The sequence below is a fragment of the Chinchilla lanigera genome, unplaced genomic scaffold (genome assembly GCF_000276665.1).
Source record: "Chinchilla lanigera isolate Chin_1 unplaced genomic scaffold, ChiLan1.0 scaffold00006, whole genome shotgun sequence".
Taxonomy (NCBI): domain Eukaryota; kingdom Metazoa; phylum Chordata; class Mammalia; order Rodentia; family Chinchillidae; genus Chinchilla; species Chinchilla lanigera.
This window is the reverse complement of record NW_004955407.1, coordinates 31,567,948-31,582,861: the sequence shown is the minus strand read 5'-3', so window position 1 is coordinate 31,582,861 and position 14,914 is coordinate 31,567,948. Positions and strand designations below refer to the sequence as shown.

The 14,914-nt window shown below is 42.3% G+C and overlaps 1 long non-coding RNA gene across 2 annotated transcripts; it reads right to left on the bottom strand.

Moving 5' to 3' along the window:
• Window positions 1-1,372: 1,372 nt before the first annotated feature.
• Window positions 1,373-12,942, bottom strand: LOC106146985. 2 transcript variants are annotated; one of them, XR_001231679.1, is made up of 3 exons: window positions 12,779-12,942; window positions 12,296-12,384; window positions 1,373-1,687 (listed from the first exon to the last, which is right to left on the bottom strand). It is a non-coding gene; the product is annotated as an uncharacterized LOC106146985 (long non-coding RNA). The 2 variants fall into 2 exon arrangements; XR_001231678.1 differs by lacking the exon at window positions 1,373-1,687 and adding an exon at window positions 11,650-11,728.
• Between the last annotated feature and the right edge of the window lie 1,972 nt (window positions 12,943-14,914).

Genomic DNA, 14,914 nt, shown 5'->3' with positions numbered 1-14,914 from the left:
CCTGAAAATGAGGTTTCAAGGGCTTAAAGATCACTTCCAAAACCCAATGGCAAACACCAGATCTCTTGTTGGGCAAGGTTGAATTTTTTACTGCACTGAAGACGAGGTGTTCTTCTCTTCTCAAAGGAATCACATCTACTTCTCCTCTTTGGTCTTCATTAATCTGGGTATACTCCATTCTTCAACCCATTTGTCTATTTTAACCATACACTGCTATAATTTGGATCTGAAAGGTCACAAAAACCCCATGTGGTAAAGACTTAATCCTCAACTTGGCTCTAATTGGAGGTGTGGCATAGTGGGATATCTTTTGGTCATCAGGGTCATGCCCTCAAAGGAGATGGTGGAAGCTTAGCCCCTTCCTCTTCCTCTTTTGCATTGTGATCATGAGGTGAACTGCTTTGCTCAGCCATGCACTCCTTGCCACGATGTGCTACCTTGTCACAGGCCCAAAAGCAAGGGGGTGAGCTGACCATGGACTGACACCTCCAAAACTATAAGCCAAAATGAACCTTTACTCTTTATAAAGTTGATTATCCTAGATGATCTTTCTCATACCAGAAAGTTTACTGTCTTAGTTACTTTCCTCTCATTGCTGAAACAAAATACCAACAACCAAAGTTAAAGGGGGAAAAGTTTATTTAGCTCATAGTTTGTGGAGGTTTCAGTCCATAATTGGCTGCCTCCAATGTAGAGTGGCACATGGCAGAGGGGCAGCAGTTTAAGACAGTGAAAGACAGCAAAAGCAACAAGAGGGGAAAAAGAGAAAAACAAGACTCTTTCTGTTGCTTATATTGTGCACAGGCTACCTGCCCTAAGTCAGGTATAGCACTCATACCCATACTCTCAGCATTAGCCCATGAATCAATCACATACTCTAGATTCAGCTACCTCTGAAAAGCCTGCCCTCCCCCATGACTGCATGAGGCTTTAGGGGGACATCCAGACACAAATCATAACACAGAAATGCCACCTCCAAAGTATAATCTAGGCAAGCCCTAAGTCTGTGGGGCCCATAGCTGATGGAGGCACAGGGTGGTGAAAATTAAAACCTGTGCACTACACTAAAACCTTCCATGTATGTGATGTCTAGATGCCTCAGAATAAGCCAAATGTGGTTGACTTTTTTTTGTAATCTTGGAAATTTCACCCAAAGTGAAAGTCACCAGCAGGTACATCATGAATGAGTCATATTATTGGAGGATGTTCAACAGAGGATAAGAAATGGATTGTATAAGAAGGATAAGGTGAGATACAGTGAATGTGTAACAAGTAGCTTGTGAGAGATAAGCAGAACTCATAAGAAATGTTATGCACAGATCATAAGTTGGTAATTGTCTTAGTTTATTTTTTGTCACTAATAATAGCATACCAAAAACTAGGCAAGTTTCATATGAAGAGTTTTATTTTGGCTAACAGTCTTGGTCAAGGTTTTGCGGGGCTGCATTTGGTGATGGCATTCTTGCTGACAGATATATATAATGACATAGAAAGGATTTATTAAGTAAGCTTACAGTAGCCATCTATAGATTCAGGGTGGAAGAGTGCAAAATGGCCATCTGTGCACTGGAGAGTCAGAAGATCCAGTTGAAAGTTGAAGGCCTGGAGCTCACTGAAAAGACCATGTCAGAAAGCCAGAGGGTCTGCATGGGAAGGCTGAAGAGTCTGCCCTGGGAACCTGAAGGAACTGGAAACAAACATTCAAAGGCAATGGTGAAGATCAGAGGTCCTCCAAAGAAACAAAGGGGAAGACTTCCTTCTTCTTTCCCTTTTTTGTTCCATTCAGGCTACAGCCTATTGGTGCCACCCACATCCAGGGTGTGTCTTCTCTCCTCAGTTTGCCATCTGTGTGTCAGTCATCCAGACACACCCAGAATTGTGCTCCACTAATCCAGGTAGGTATTTCTTAACACACTCAAGTTGACATCACAATTAACTATAGCACCCATTAAAGTTAGTCACTAAGTAGATTACAGTGTTCCATTTATCAGAGCAAAGCATTACACTAGTCACGTCCTCACCTGTACCTACTTCATCATATCTCATCATAGGGATTGAATTTCCACATATGGGGCTGTAGGGGTAGCTCAGTGGTAGTACTCATGCTTAATATGCTTAACATGAGTGAGGCTATAGATTCAATTCCCAGAACCAGAAAAAAAAAAAAAAAAGACCATGACTTTTGAAAGGGAGAAACCACAAACCATAGCAGTAACCCATAAGAGATGTGACTGGGAAAAAAATAATAAACTTGCAAGAGTGTTACTTACAAATTGAAAGGGATAGAAAGACTAAGTTCACAAGGTATGTATCATACCACATGCCACTTCTAAGTTGATTTTCTTTCTTTTTTTTTTTTTTTTTTTTTTTTTTTGATGGTCCTGAGGATTGAATCAAGGGCTTATACTGAACTATATCCCCAAACATTTTTTATTTTTATATTTTGAGGCAGTGTTTTGCTAAGTTGCTCAAGCTAGGCTTGATCTTTTGATCATCTTGCCTCAGCCTCCCAGAGTACCAGGGTTATAAGCATGCACCACCATAGCCAACTAAATTGATGGTTCCTTCATCCCTATCATCACTATATTGGCCTGTACCATCCCTATCATCCCTATACCAGTATGTCCCATTCTATACTCCATGTGCTCTTCCCAAGAAATGGAGATAAAATCTGTAGTTGTTTAGCCAAAGAGTTGGCAAATGGCCCCCATATCTGCTCAAGAGAACAACCACATTGCAACTCGGGGCACCTCTGCCCCGAGCTGCTGTTTAACCTGCTCAGTGAAGGTTGATGCTGGCAGCAGACAGAGTCTGTGTGCACACCACGTAACCCAGGATAAGGCAGGTGATGCTCACACCCTACCTGCATTCAATCCTGAGGATGGCAACCTACCCTGGCCCTTGCTGCTTGCTTGTTGCTGTGTTTTAAGTTGACTTCATAAATCATGAGACTCGAACATCTTCATTTGGTCTGTGTGCTTTCTATTTGGGGACCACTGGAATTGTTTTCAGGGTGGTAGACTTGAAGGCTACCACCAGGTCGAGGGTGTTTCTTACACAGTGGGAAGGATTAAGTATTATAGACTCATATAAAAGAAAACTTGACCCATCACTCAGGGATGGGTGGTCCTAGCTGTAACAAGTGGCACTGACCTTTAGGCAAGGGAAGAAGACAGCATAAGTGGGGCCCTCTGAGGTTCCCTGAAGCTCTAGGAGGAGACTGAATATTTGTATGAGGAAATTGAGGGCTGAGAATACAGCTCAGTTTCACAGCACCTGCCTGGAAAGTGCAAGGTCCTGAGTTTGATTCCCAATCCAAAAAAAGGAGAGAGAGAGAGACTAAGAGGAAACTGAATACCCATATGACGAGGTTGGATATTTACGTCAAAGCTGAACCACAAACAATCTCTGACCTTAAGAATTCCCATGCAAAAGGAATCAGAATGCCAGAATTTAAATATTTATTTTGCTTCATACCAAATAATACTATTACTATTTTATTTTTAAAAATGAGACAGGACCTTCATGACCATCTATACTTTGCCCTTAGAGGAAGTTCCACCTGAGAGAGGGTTGGGATAAAAAGTGAGGTTCCATTCTCTCTGTATGGAGTACTAAGAAGGGCCTTGGGAAAATAAATTATTCTAGCAGAAGAGGAATCTGCATAGACATGACCTTGGAGGATGACAATGGAAGTGGGTGGAGAAAACTTAGTCGTAGGAAAAAAGGAAGACGCTTGATGGGGAGGATGTTTGGGACCCGTTTTCCTCTTCTATCCTTTTCTTACCCTTTTATCCCTTATCACACTCTTCTCCTTTTTCCCTTAATATTTCCCTATGATTCTAGGAGAGAGTTTAGGATACAGATACGGGCAGAAGGCTCTGGAAGCACTGCAAATGACCAATAAATATAAGATAGTCAACCTCACTAGCAACTCCAGAAGCAGGAATCAAAACCAACAATACACGTTTTGGGGAGAATTTTAAACAACTAAAGAATATAATTTCAACTCATACCAAATAAGAAGACTTTCCAATTATACACGCTGGATATGGCTCACAACATAAATGACTCTGATTCTGGGTGTTTGTGGGTTTTTAAAAATAACTGTAAAACAATACTACTATGCCAGCAAAAGTTGTAGGTATTTGAGGACTTAATAAAAAGCATGACAGCTAGGAGTTATGGAAAGAATAATGGAAAGCAGTCTTGTGAGATGACAGTGATTTTTCTTGGCCAGTGGTCATTTGAAGAAATTAGAGCCAACAATCAGCCCTGAGTTTTGCCGGAGGAAACTATCCATCCTCATGTTGCCCAGACTCTCCTCTTTCTGCCTGCCTTGGACTCCCCAAACTCTCATGCCTCACCCACACCTGCCATTAGCATGTCCCCCAGAATCTGATAAACTCTCAGAGCCAGGCATCTTCCTTGTTAGTGGCTCTTCTCCCTTTGCCAGAGAGTTGGGATTTGGAGGTACAGCTAAGAGGCTGAGTTCCCTCTGAAATGAAGCTCAAGCAGCTTAGCATCATCGAAGAACAGAAATATTCAAGATGGAATGTTTACATGATCTCTTCACCCTTCACTTGCTGAAGGACAGATTTTATTCCATATGCTGGAAGGAATTTCCTATTCTTTTGCTTTCTCAGGCTCCTCTGATTCCACTAGGAAAGACCTAGCAGTTAAGACTTGAACTTGAACATTCCACATCACAGAAGCACCATAGGGCATCTCTCTTGTGCTTTGGTCCATCCATATCCTACCTCCAAAAGTCATGAAATGACTTGGAATCTTGGAATATGAAATGTCAGAGGGTCATCCTGCCCCAGGGAATCTGGCAGATTTCATGGAAATTTTGCAATGGTTCTAAGTGTGAAGAGGAAGAAAATCTTGCATTCATTGTTAAGGAGTCTCTAAGTATTTTCTAGGCATATCAGTACAGGATAGTTCCCTGGCCACCAGCATGATAGAAATCCACCAAAACCTTTAAACGGACAGGACCATGTGAAATAGAAATGCTGGCCAACTCTTCTATCTTGGGCTTCTTTTATAAACTGTAGAGTTCTGTTTTGCCTCAAGCTTTTGAAACTTACAAGCTGGTGTTTATGGCCAGCAAGGAGGACCACAAACACAGACCTCACCTTGAAATTCCCATTCGTGTCTGCCCAGGAACTGTTTGGCACCACACAGGTGGGACCTGCTGGGTGCCTGATTATGATGTGTGGGAGCTGCCTTTCATTCAGAGATTCCAAGAGCTTTGCTAATGTGGATTCCTCAGGGATCATCCCCACCAGGCACACTGCAGAAGGGCATTGCCTGGGATGCTCACGTGCCTGGCAATAGACTTGCTGCAATCAGCAGCCAAACAGAGGAGTCAAACTGGCAAAGAATCTTGGAGGGCTCCAGAGATGCCCAGCATCCTCCAAAGCAAGGTTCCATATTCTTCATGCAAGTCCAGAGATATTAAATTAATACCAGAGGCAGGATTAACACCAAGAAGGTTGCCATTTAGGCTCCTGCATCTTGCTAATGCATCTCTGTAACCAACCATCATGGGGGCTTTCAGAGCTAAAACTGGGACAAGGCGCTTATTCTACCTCGAAGTCACCACCGTTCATCTTTCCTATGCAGCCCCAGGCGTACACACCTAGTGTGGGAAGCCAGTATCCTTTGTCTCATTTCTGAAGAACACTCATCAGCCCTAGGCTGTGGGCTATCCCAGCAGAGGTGAACCCCAGGCACTTCTGGCTGCACACCCTTCTATGCAAGGCAGACCCAGAATCAGACTAAGGAAGAAAGTTGCAGGTACCAGCAGATGGAAGGAGCACACAAGCTGGGTGGTGCACAGAACAGAGGAAGGGGATCTCAGAGATCTGTGAAGACACCAAGAGTGTTCCCTGGAGCTGTTATTTTGCAGACAAGCATAGTGAGGTGCAGGGAGATTAAGCAACTTGCCCAGGTTGAAGAGCTTTAATCTTAGATGCCTTGGCCTCAGAACTGTGAGAGAAGTGTGTATTGTTGTAGACCACACAGCTCGCAGTGCTCTGTTACAGCAGGAAATTGACAGGAGAAACTAGTGACTATGGACTCAAGGGTGTGCCTGCAAAGGTCCTGCTCTGTGGAGGAACTTTTAGCCAGTGGGGACAGCAAGGGCAGCTGTGAGGCTCTGAGGTCCGATGGCCCTGGTGTCCTGATGGTACTTGTAGTTATTACTGGAGCAACTTTGCAATCAGCCTATAACCTCAAACCTCACTCTGTAAAAAATCCCCAAATTGTGATTTTCCCTTTTGAGCCTCAAGAACAATAACTAGAAATCAGCACTCTCTTTTGTCCCCTTTCTTTAGTATTGCCAAGTCTGGAGTTTTGCTTGGAATGCCAAGCACTGTTCAGGAAGTCCCTGTGTCCCACAGCACCCCAATTCCAGGTCATCAGGCTCAGGGAGTTACCTAGGACACAGGAAACCCAGTGACACGCGTGGCTGGCAGCCCAAGGGACAGCGAATGGCACCAAGCCACTCTAGCAGCTCCTCTCTGCTCCTTATGAAGTCGCTCCCAAGCCATGGCCCCCTTGAGGCTGCCTGATAAAATGATAATCAGAAAGAGGCTTTAGTCTCTAGGCAGTTCCAAATGCTTTTGTGATGTAATATTTTGTTCAATAAGTAAAGTTTGTGACAACAAAGACTGTACAAGCAATTAAAAAGAGAAAACAACTCAAAACATATATGAACTTGGTCACTGTACTAGGCAATATTATCAGTGGGCACATCCATTAGGAGGACCATCATTTTAAAAAAATAAAATAACTAATGTTGGTGAGAATGTGGATAAAATTGGAGCTCCTGTACATGGCTGATGGGCATACAAAATAATGCAGCTGCTATGGAAAACAGTATAGCAGTCCCTCAAAAAACACAACATGGAATTACCAGTGACCCAGCAGTCTCACTCCTAGGTATAACCCAAGAGAAACGAAAGCAGGAAAACTGTATAGTTACACTTATGCAAGTTACTGAGATTAATTGAACTGATAGAGGCAGAAGATAGAATGGGGGTTGCCAGGGCCAGGGAGGAGAGGGGCTTGGGGTAATGGAAAGGCTTAAGGGGTATAGAGTTTAAATTTTTGCAAGATGAAAAGGGTTCTGGAGATGGATGATGGTGATGATTGTACAGAATGTGAATGTAGCACACATAAAAAGGATAAATATTATGTTATAAATATTTTAACACAATAAAAAGCGAATACAAATTTTAAAAAAGAAATGACCACTGGGGAAACTGGGGAAAGATTCATGGGAATTTTCTGAACTCATTTTGCTACTTGTACGTGCATCTAAAATTATTTCAAAATCAAATTTAAAAATAAGTAAGTTAAAGCATGTAAAAAGAGTGCAAACATATTTATGAATACACAGGAAAAAATTAGAAGAAGTTATTCCATATGTTTTAGGTCATGGAATTTTTAGGTAACGTTTTTTTTTTCTTCTTCTTCTTCTTTTTCTACTTTTCTGGGTTTGCAACTGGAAGTCTCTTATCACAACTAGGGAAAAAAGCACTTACTTTTATAAAGTCCCCTGCTACTTTTCTGTGACATGTAGAAATATGATTCTCTTTTTTTGTATTCACGGATCAAAGCAGAGTCATATCTTAGTAGCTCCAACATCACCAAATTCCCGGTGTATTACAGCAGCAAATACACTTTTGTTCAAGAAATTATAATCACCATCTCCATAATCAGCAGTGAGATTGAAACCAGACACACCAGTTGCTGGCAAGGAAACAAAAGGCTCTGGTCACTGCTCATACTATAGCCTGGGCTGGGAAGAACGTCACCGCCATGAATAGACTAATGTGGCTTTGTCGTGGAGCTATCAGAAGGCTTTTTTATAAAATTCAATCACAATACTGACGCTCTGGTATCTTTCATCAGATTATTCCATGCTTTTCCTGAACACTCACCCTGGCCATTCCCAGAATTCCAGAGAAAGGTCTTCTGTATAAGAAAAGTATAACAATGTTGAGACCAAATCTTCCAGCTAGCTCACTCTTTGGGGTTGGATTGTGTCTCCCCAAAAGTCCTAACCCCCAGTCCCTCAGAATGAAATCTTACTTGAAGAAGGAATTCTGTTATAAACTGACTGATTCCCCACCCAAATTCATATTTTGAAGTCCTAACCCCCAAAAAATAAGTCTAGTAGGATGTGGGATATTGGGGAAGGAATTAGGATTAAAGACTGTCATAAGAGTGGAGCCCCAATGATGGGATTAGTGCCCTTGTATGAGAAGAGACCAAAACTTTTTCTCTCTCTCCCATGAGGACACAGCAAGAAGGTAGCTGTTGGCAGCCAGAAGGGCCCTCACTAGAACCTGATCATGCCAACACCTTGTGTGTGGACTCTCCAGCCTCTGCCCAGTCTGGGATATTTTGTTATGGCAACCAAGCTGAGACAGCATCATATTATAGAAGGTTTAAGATGAGGTTTTCAGGGTGGATCTAACCCAGCATGACTAATGTCCTTACAAAAAGAAATGTGGACCCCAGACACAGACATGCACGGAGGGAAGAGGCCATGAAGAGAGGAACAGCGGCATCTAGGAGCCAACGAACTCCTGAGGCTCCAGGAGCACCAAGAAAGGCCTGCAGCAATCCTCACTCACAGCACTCAGAAGGAACCAACCCTGCTGGCACTGTGACTCTGAACTTCCAGCCTCCAGAATTGTGAGCCAGTACTTTGCTATTGCTTAAGCCACTTAGCTTGTGCAGCTTGCTTTCAGAAGCCCTAGTAAAAGAGACTTCTTTGTATCTTTCAAGCCGGATGCTCTCCTGACAAATCCACTGCTGGCCACGGAAGGGTAGACCTTCAGAGTCAGCTCTTGTTAAAGTCTCCTTCCTAAGTGCAAATCTGAAAATCACAGGTACTTTTTCACATGTGCCTCAGAGACACAAATACATCATCTGTGTTCCTCTAGCCCCTCTGACTTACTACTTTCAAGCCTGTGGATTGCTTATCAGAACAATCTGGCTCCTAAAACTGCACCTACCTAGAACACCTGCCCAGTTCTAGCTCCTCAGAGCTTGTAGCACAGACCACATACCTGATAACCTTGAGGACTAAAGGGTAGAAGGATATGTGGCCCTGTGTGGACTTTCCAAGAGATGATTACACAACCTCACACGATGCCAGATTAAGGTGCCAAGTCACCGTCCTGGGAGACAGGGTTGGTGGCCCAAGGCCACAGCTTGTGGCTTGGCCCATAATCAAAGGAATTCACAGCCCATACACCATAGTAGGAGAGGTAGTTGATGGCTACAGATGAGATCACAAGTTCCAACATAGCTTAGCAATGTGAAAAACTTATAATACTCACATCTTCAAGCCTTTACCTTCCCAGCATAGCAGATGGGGGACCCTCAGCCTTCCCTTCCTGGATTCTGCTGAGTGGGAAGTCTGAGATCAAGAAACTGACAGTTTGGTTTCTCCTGAGGCTTCTGTCCTTGTGAAGATGGCTGTGTTCTCACTGCGTGTTCACATGGTCTCCTCTCTCTCTCTCTCTCTCTCTCTCTCTCTCTCTCTCTCTCTCTCTCTCTCAGGACGCTAGTCCTGCTGGATTTAGGGCCCTACATTTATGATCTCATTTAACCTTCATTACCTTTTTAAAGAACATATCTTCAACTATAGTCACATGGGAGGTTAATACTTCAACATATGAATAGGAGCAGGTGTGGACACACAATTAAATCCATAAGAGAACCCAGTGAAAGAAATGAAAAATGCCCATTCTATTGGCAATGAGGAAGGCCCTGGTGATGCTGGAGAAAAATTAACATCAGGTTGTAGAAGAAAAATCCAGAATGCTGAGGGGCAAGATAAATTGCACCCCATTAAGAAATGGAGATAACAATTTTGATTTGATACATTTCAGTTTCCATGTTTTCAATATGTTTGCCTAAGTCTGGATGAGAAGAGAAAGAGTGAGAATAGATTCAAGCTAAAATTGTAATGGGTCAGATTGGGCAGTAGTGCAGTGGATTATGTCCTTTATGAGGACTCCACAGTAAAGCTTTGCAGAGAATTCCTGGGGTACTTCCTTGCTAGAGAACATACAATATTTCTAAGGACAAAATAGACATTTCAGCTCTTCGGACCAAGACTGTTTGTCCATCCACTGACCTGGACTTCTGTGTGATCACAGACGTATCTGGAGTGACCCGTGGAAGGCCAAGACTGATTTGAACAGGAATTTCTGCCAACACCAGGAGAAAAGTGTACTGCTTCTAAAGTGATGGTTGTTCCAAGAGCAAAGAGTCTCAAAGTTTGTACAAAGTAAAACAATGAGCACGTAGGACATCTGACATGTTAAAAAGGAACATTTGGAGCAAAAGCCAAAAATGGATGGCAAACATGAGAGTGAGGGGTCATCATTGTCACAGAAGGTTTAAGCAAGGAAGGAGAGGTTTGTCAGTGGAGCACACAGGAGCTGCCTTGTCACTCACAAGAGCAGGAGACATGTTGAAAGGGTCAGCATGCTGGACAGTGAATTGTGAGCACGTGCTGACATGTTATGTTCAGATAGACACAAACTCCGACACCAGGGACATTTCTGTGAAAATTTGCCAAGGATTTTGAATGAACTTAAACTAAGAAGTCTTGGCATTTGCTCTGCTTCTTCAAGGGAGACTTGAAAAAATAAAAAGCATGCATGTTTTTGAGAAAAACCATGGAACATGGGGTTTCTATTATGACCCAGGACCAAAGCATCTATGTTTTGCAGAGATACAGAAAAAAACAGCCAGTTCAAAACCAAAAGTAGTGAATGCTAATTTGTTTCCTTAACATCAGTAACATTGCTCCTGTTCGATTCATCCCACAAAAGCAGAGTTGATCAGATTATTTTATGCATAAATACTAATATAATTGGTAAGTGTTACTATTTTTAGAACTCTGGCTATAATTTGCTTTTCAGCAGAGACAATGCTTTGGCTTGCAGCTTGCTTTCTGTCCCACAATTATTGGTGAAAGATGATATTTAATGTACTTGATTGCAAGTCTATTTTACCAGATATGATTCCAAATGACTTTCTCTTTTTAATATATTTTTAAAATCTATCCACAAAGGAATGGGATTTGCCATTGTTGGTAACAGCCAAAAGAACATGATAAATGAGGGCTCCTTGGAGAAGTAACTAATTCTAGGGTCAGGGCACAGAAAATAGCAGATGAACCTGAAGCATCTGGTAGTGCCAGGAGTTAAGGAAGTACTCAAAAACCAAAGGGAAAGGCGGGTGAAAATGGACCCAGGAGCCAGCCTGAACGAGTTCCCAATGGCCAAAGCTAGAACAATCTGAACCTCAAAATAAATAATGCTGTATTCGATTATAACCCAAAGTATAAAATAGATACCCATGAGTCTATATTGACACAAATATGTGGCTATGTAAATAAAGTCATGAGGTGGGAACAGACACATCATTTTTTAAAAAAGAATTTCACATGATATATATAAATAGGCTCCCCTTGTCTGGGAAGATCCATCTCCTCCCCATCGCTTTTGAGAGTGAGCTAGATTTAGTGACTTACTTCTAAAGACTAGAGTTGAAAAACGGAAAAATAAGAGCTTTCCAGTGGAGAGAGCTGGCAAACTTTACCTTAAATTGACGAGAGGATAAGGGTTTACATCCTAAGCGATATCCTGTAGCTCATGTGGTGAGAAGAGCACTTTGCCTCTGTGGATTTCTTTACAAAAACAAACAAACAAAGCAAACAACTCCAGTCTGATCATGATGTGATTTTAACAGTGGGGAAGACGGGGTGAGGAGTATCTGAGAACCTCTGTACTATCTTTGCAACAATTTTACAAATGTAAAATTTCTCTACAAGATGAATTTTGTGTTGGTCAGCTTCCCATTGCTGTAACAAACACCTGAGATAATCTATAAAGAGAAAAGGATGGTTTGAGGTCATAGTTATCAGTTCCAGTCCATGGCTGATGGGTCCTGTTGCTTTGGGCTGAGGAAGTACATCATGATGAGAATGTGCAGCTGACCAAAGTCTTCTAATAATCAGAGGCAAAGAGAGACAATGGGTCCCACAGATCCCTTCAGGGACATGACCGCAATGACCTAAAACCTCCCACTGGACCCCATCTCTTAAATTGCCATCACCTCTCAAGAGAGCCAAAGGCTGGGGGTAAGCTTTCCAAGCATGGGCCTTTGAATGACATTTAATGACATTTACATCCAAACTACAGTAAATTCCAAGGGTAAAACAGAATTCCACAGAAGCACTTTGAAAAATACTCACAACACTAGCTATGCAGTATCTCAAGGGGATGAATGAAATTCCATTTTTTGTTTCGGGGTTGTTTTGGTGTAGAATCTCTCCCCTTCACCCTATGAAAGAACACAGGAGGATCGGGTCTCAGGGAGTGCGTGCTCCGGGTTGGGACATACTGAATTGGATGTGAGATTTCTGTGGTATGTAGTGAACGTGCCTGATGCTGTTCTGGAGATATAGTTTGGGGATCAAAAAGATGTTGACAATCTATGTCCTGAGGGAGAATCAGGGGTCACATCAAGATTTCATAAATGCCCAGCACAGCGTTCCCACGATTAAGCTCCCACCCCAGTCGTCCCACTGGTCTTTCTGGTTCCAAGTCCATGTCAGGAGCTCACCAGACCGTGAGCCTGGCTCTGCCTTCCTAGGCTCTGCCTTCCTCAGCGCTGCCCCCACTTCCAAGTCAGGGCCAACCAGAAAGAAGCCAAGTAAGATCTGCAAACTACTCACATGACACTTCCTACTCCAAGTTCAGCGCCTCCAGCTCACGCACTCCAACAGCCTCCACGCAGAGCTCACCCAGTCCCTTCTCTCTCCCACCACACAGCTCCCTTCTCCTTCGCCTGCCTTGGCGCCTCTGCCAGGTTCCGCGACTGTGGCTGACACCCCACTGCATCCAGTTCTGAATGCACCGCCTGTCTGTTCTCACTGGGCAGGCGTTATTTCCATATCTGGGGACTGTGGGTGTATTTAGTTTGCTAGAGCTTCTATAATAAAATACCATACTGAGTGGCTTACACAACAAATCTATTTCCTCAGGGTTCTAGAGACGAGAATCCCAGATCAAGGCATTGGTTGATTGGGTTTCTGAGTCCTTTCTCCTCGATGAGCAGACAGCTACCTTCTCACTGGGGCCATACTTGGTCTCTTCTCTGTGTCCTTGAATCCCTGGTGTTTCTTTCTTTTTTTTTTTTTTTTTTTTTTTGGTTTTTCTCCGGTACCAGGAACCGAACTCACGACCTTGCGCTTGCCAGGCAGGCGCTTTTTGCCGCTGAGCTAAATCCCCAGCCCCCTGGTGTTTCTTTCTGTATACCGAAGTGTTTTCTCCTTTTTAAAAAAATTAAATTTATTGGTACATTTTAGATATACATAATGGTCATACTCATCATACAGAATTTGTACCTGTACATGATATATTTCAGTTTTTCTGTTTTCCCAATCCCCTCTGCTCCGTTCAACTCTGCTTCCCTTCCCTATTTACAAAGCTTTATTTCCCATTTTATGCTTTTCTTCATTATCATTTTTTCCTTTTCCCTTCTTTCCATTCCCCCTTCCCCTTTCCTAGATCCTCTTTCCTTTTGAACAGTTTCTTCCCATTTCACAGTATCTATTGTACATTTTGGTCCTTACTTACCTGTTCAGTTTCTCACACCAGGGAGACAATGTAATGTTTACACATGTGTGTCAGATTTATTTCATTTGACTGTGTGATCTCAGATTGCATCTATTTACCTAGAAATGCCTCAAGTTTATCCTTCTTTATGGCTGAGTAGTTCTCCATTGTATAAAAAATGCATCTTTTTTATCTGTTCCTCAGTTGATAGGCATTTGGGTTGTTTCCAAAATTTAGCTATTACAAACTGTGCTGCTATATACATGGGTGTGCTTATATTGTTGTGGTATGGTGCTTTTAGTTTTTCTGGGAAGAAACCCAGAAAGGGTATAGGTGAGTCAAATGGCACATCTAATCTTAGTTTTTTGAGGAATGTCCACACTGATGTCCACAGTGGTTCCACCAGTCTACACTCCCACTAACAGTGGAGAAGGGTTCTTTTTTCCCCACAGCCCTGCCAGCATTTGCTATTGTTTGATTTCTTGACAATAGCCATTCTTTCTGGGGTAAGATGGAGTATCAGTGTTGCTTTAATTTGCATCTTTTAGATGATCAGTGATGTTAAAAATTTTTTTCATATATTTATTTGCTGTTTGTATTTCTTCATCTGAGAAGTGTGTATTCATCTCAGATACCCATTTTTGGATTTGGTTTTTTTAATTGGGAGGGTCTATGGCCATACCACCCTGAATGTGCCTGATCTCATCTTTATATGGGGAGGGCTGATTTTTTTCAATTCTTTATATGTTCTAGATATAAGTCCTCTGTCTGAGGGACAACTGGCTAAAGTTTTCTCCCATTCTGTGGGTTGTCTATTCACTCTGTTGGTGATTTATTTTGCTGTGCAGAAGCTTTTTAATAAGATGAGATCCCCCTTGCCTACATGTATGTCCTCAAGAGTTCCACCTATTCTCTTTCCCAGCAGATTTAATGTTTCTGTTTTAATATTTAGATCATTGATCCGTTTTTATTTTAGTTTGGTGCATGATGATATATATGGGTCTACTTTTAGTCCTTGGCATGTGGAAAGTCAGTTTTTCCAGCACCATTTATCAAAGAGGTCCTCTTTCTTCCAGTGAATGTATTTGGCTTCTTAGTGAAAGATAAGGTGGCTAAGTGTGTCTGGAGTTATTTCTGTATCTTCTAATCCATTCCATTGATAACCAGGGCTACTTTTTTGCCAGTACCATGTGGTTTTTATTATAGTAGCTTTGTACTATAATTTCAACACAAGAATTGTAATGCTCCCACCT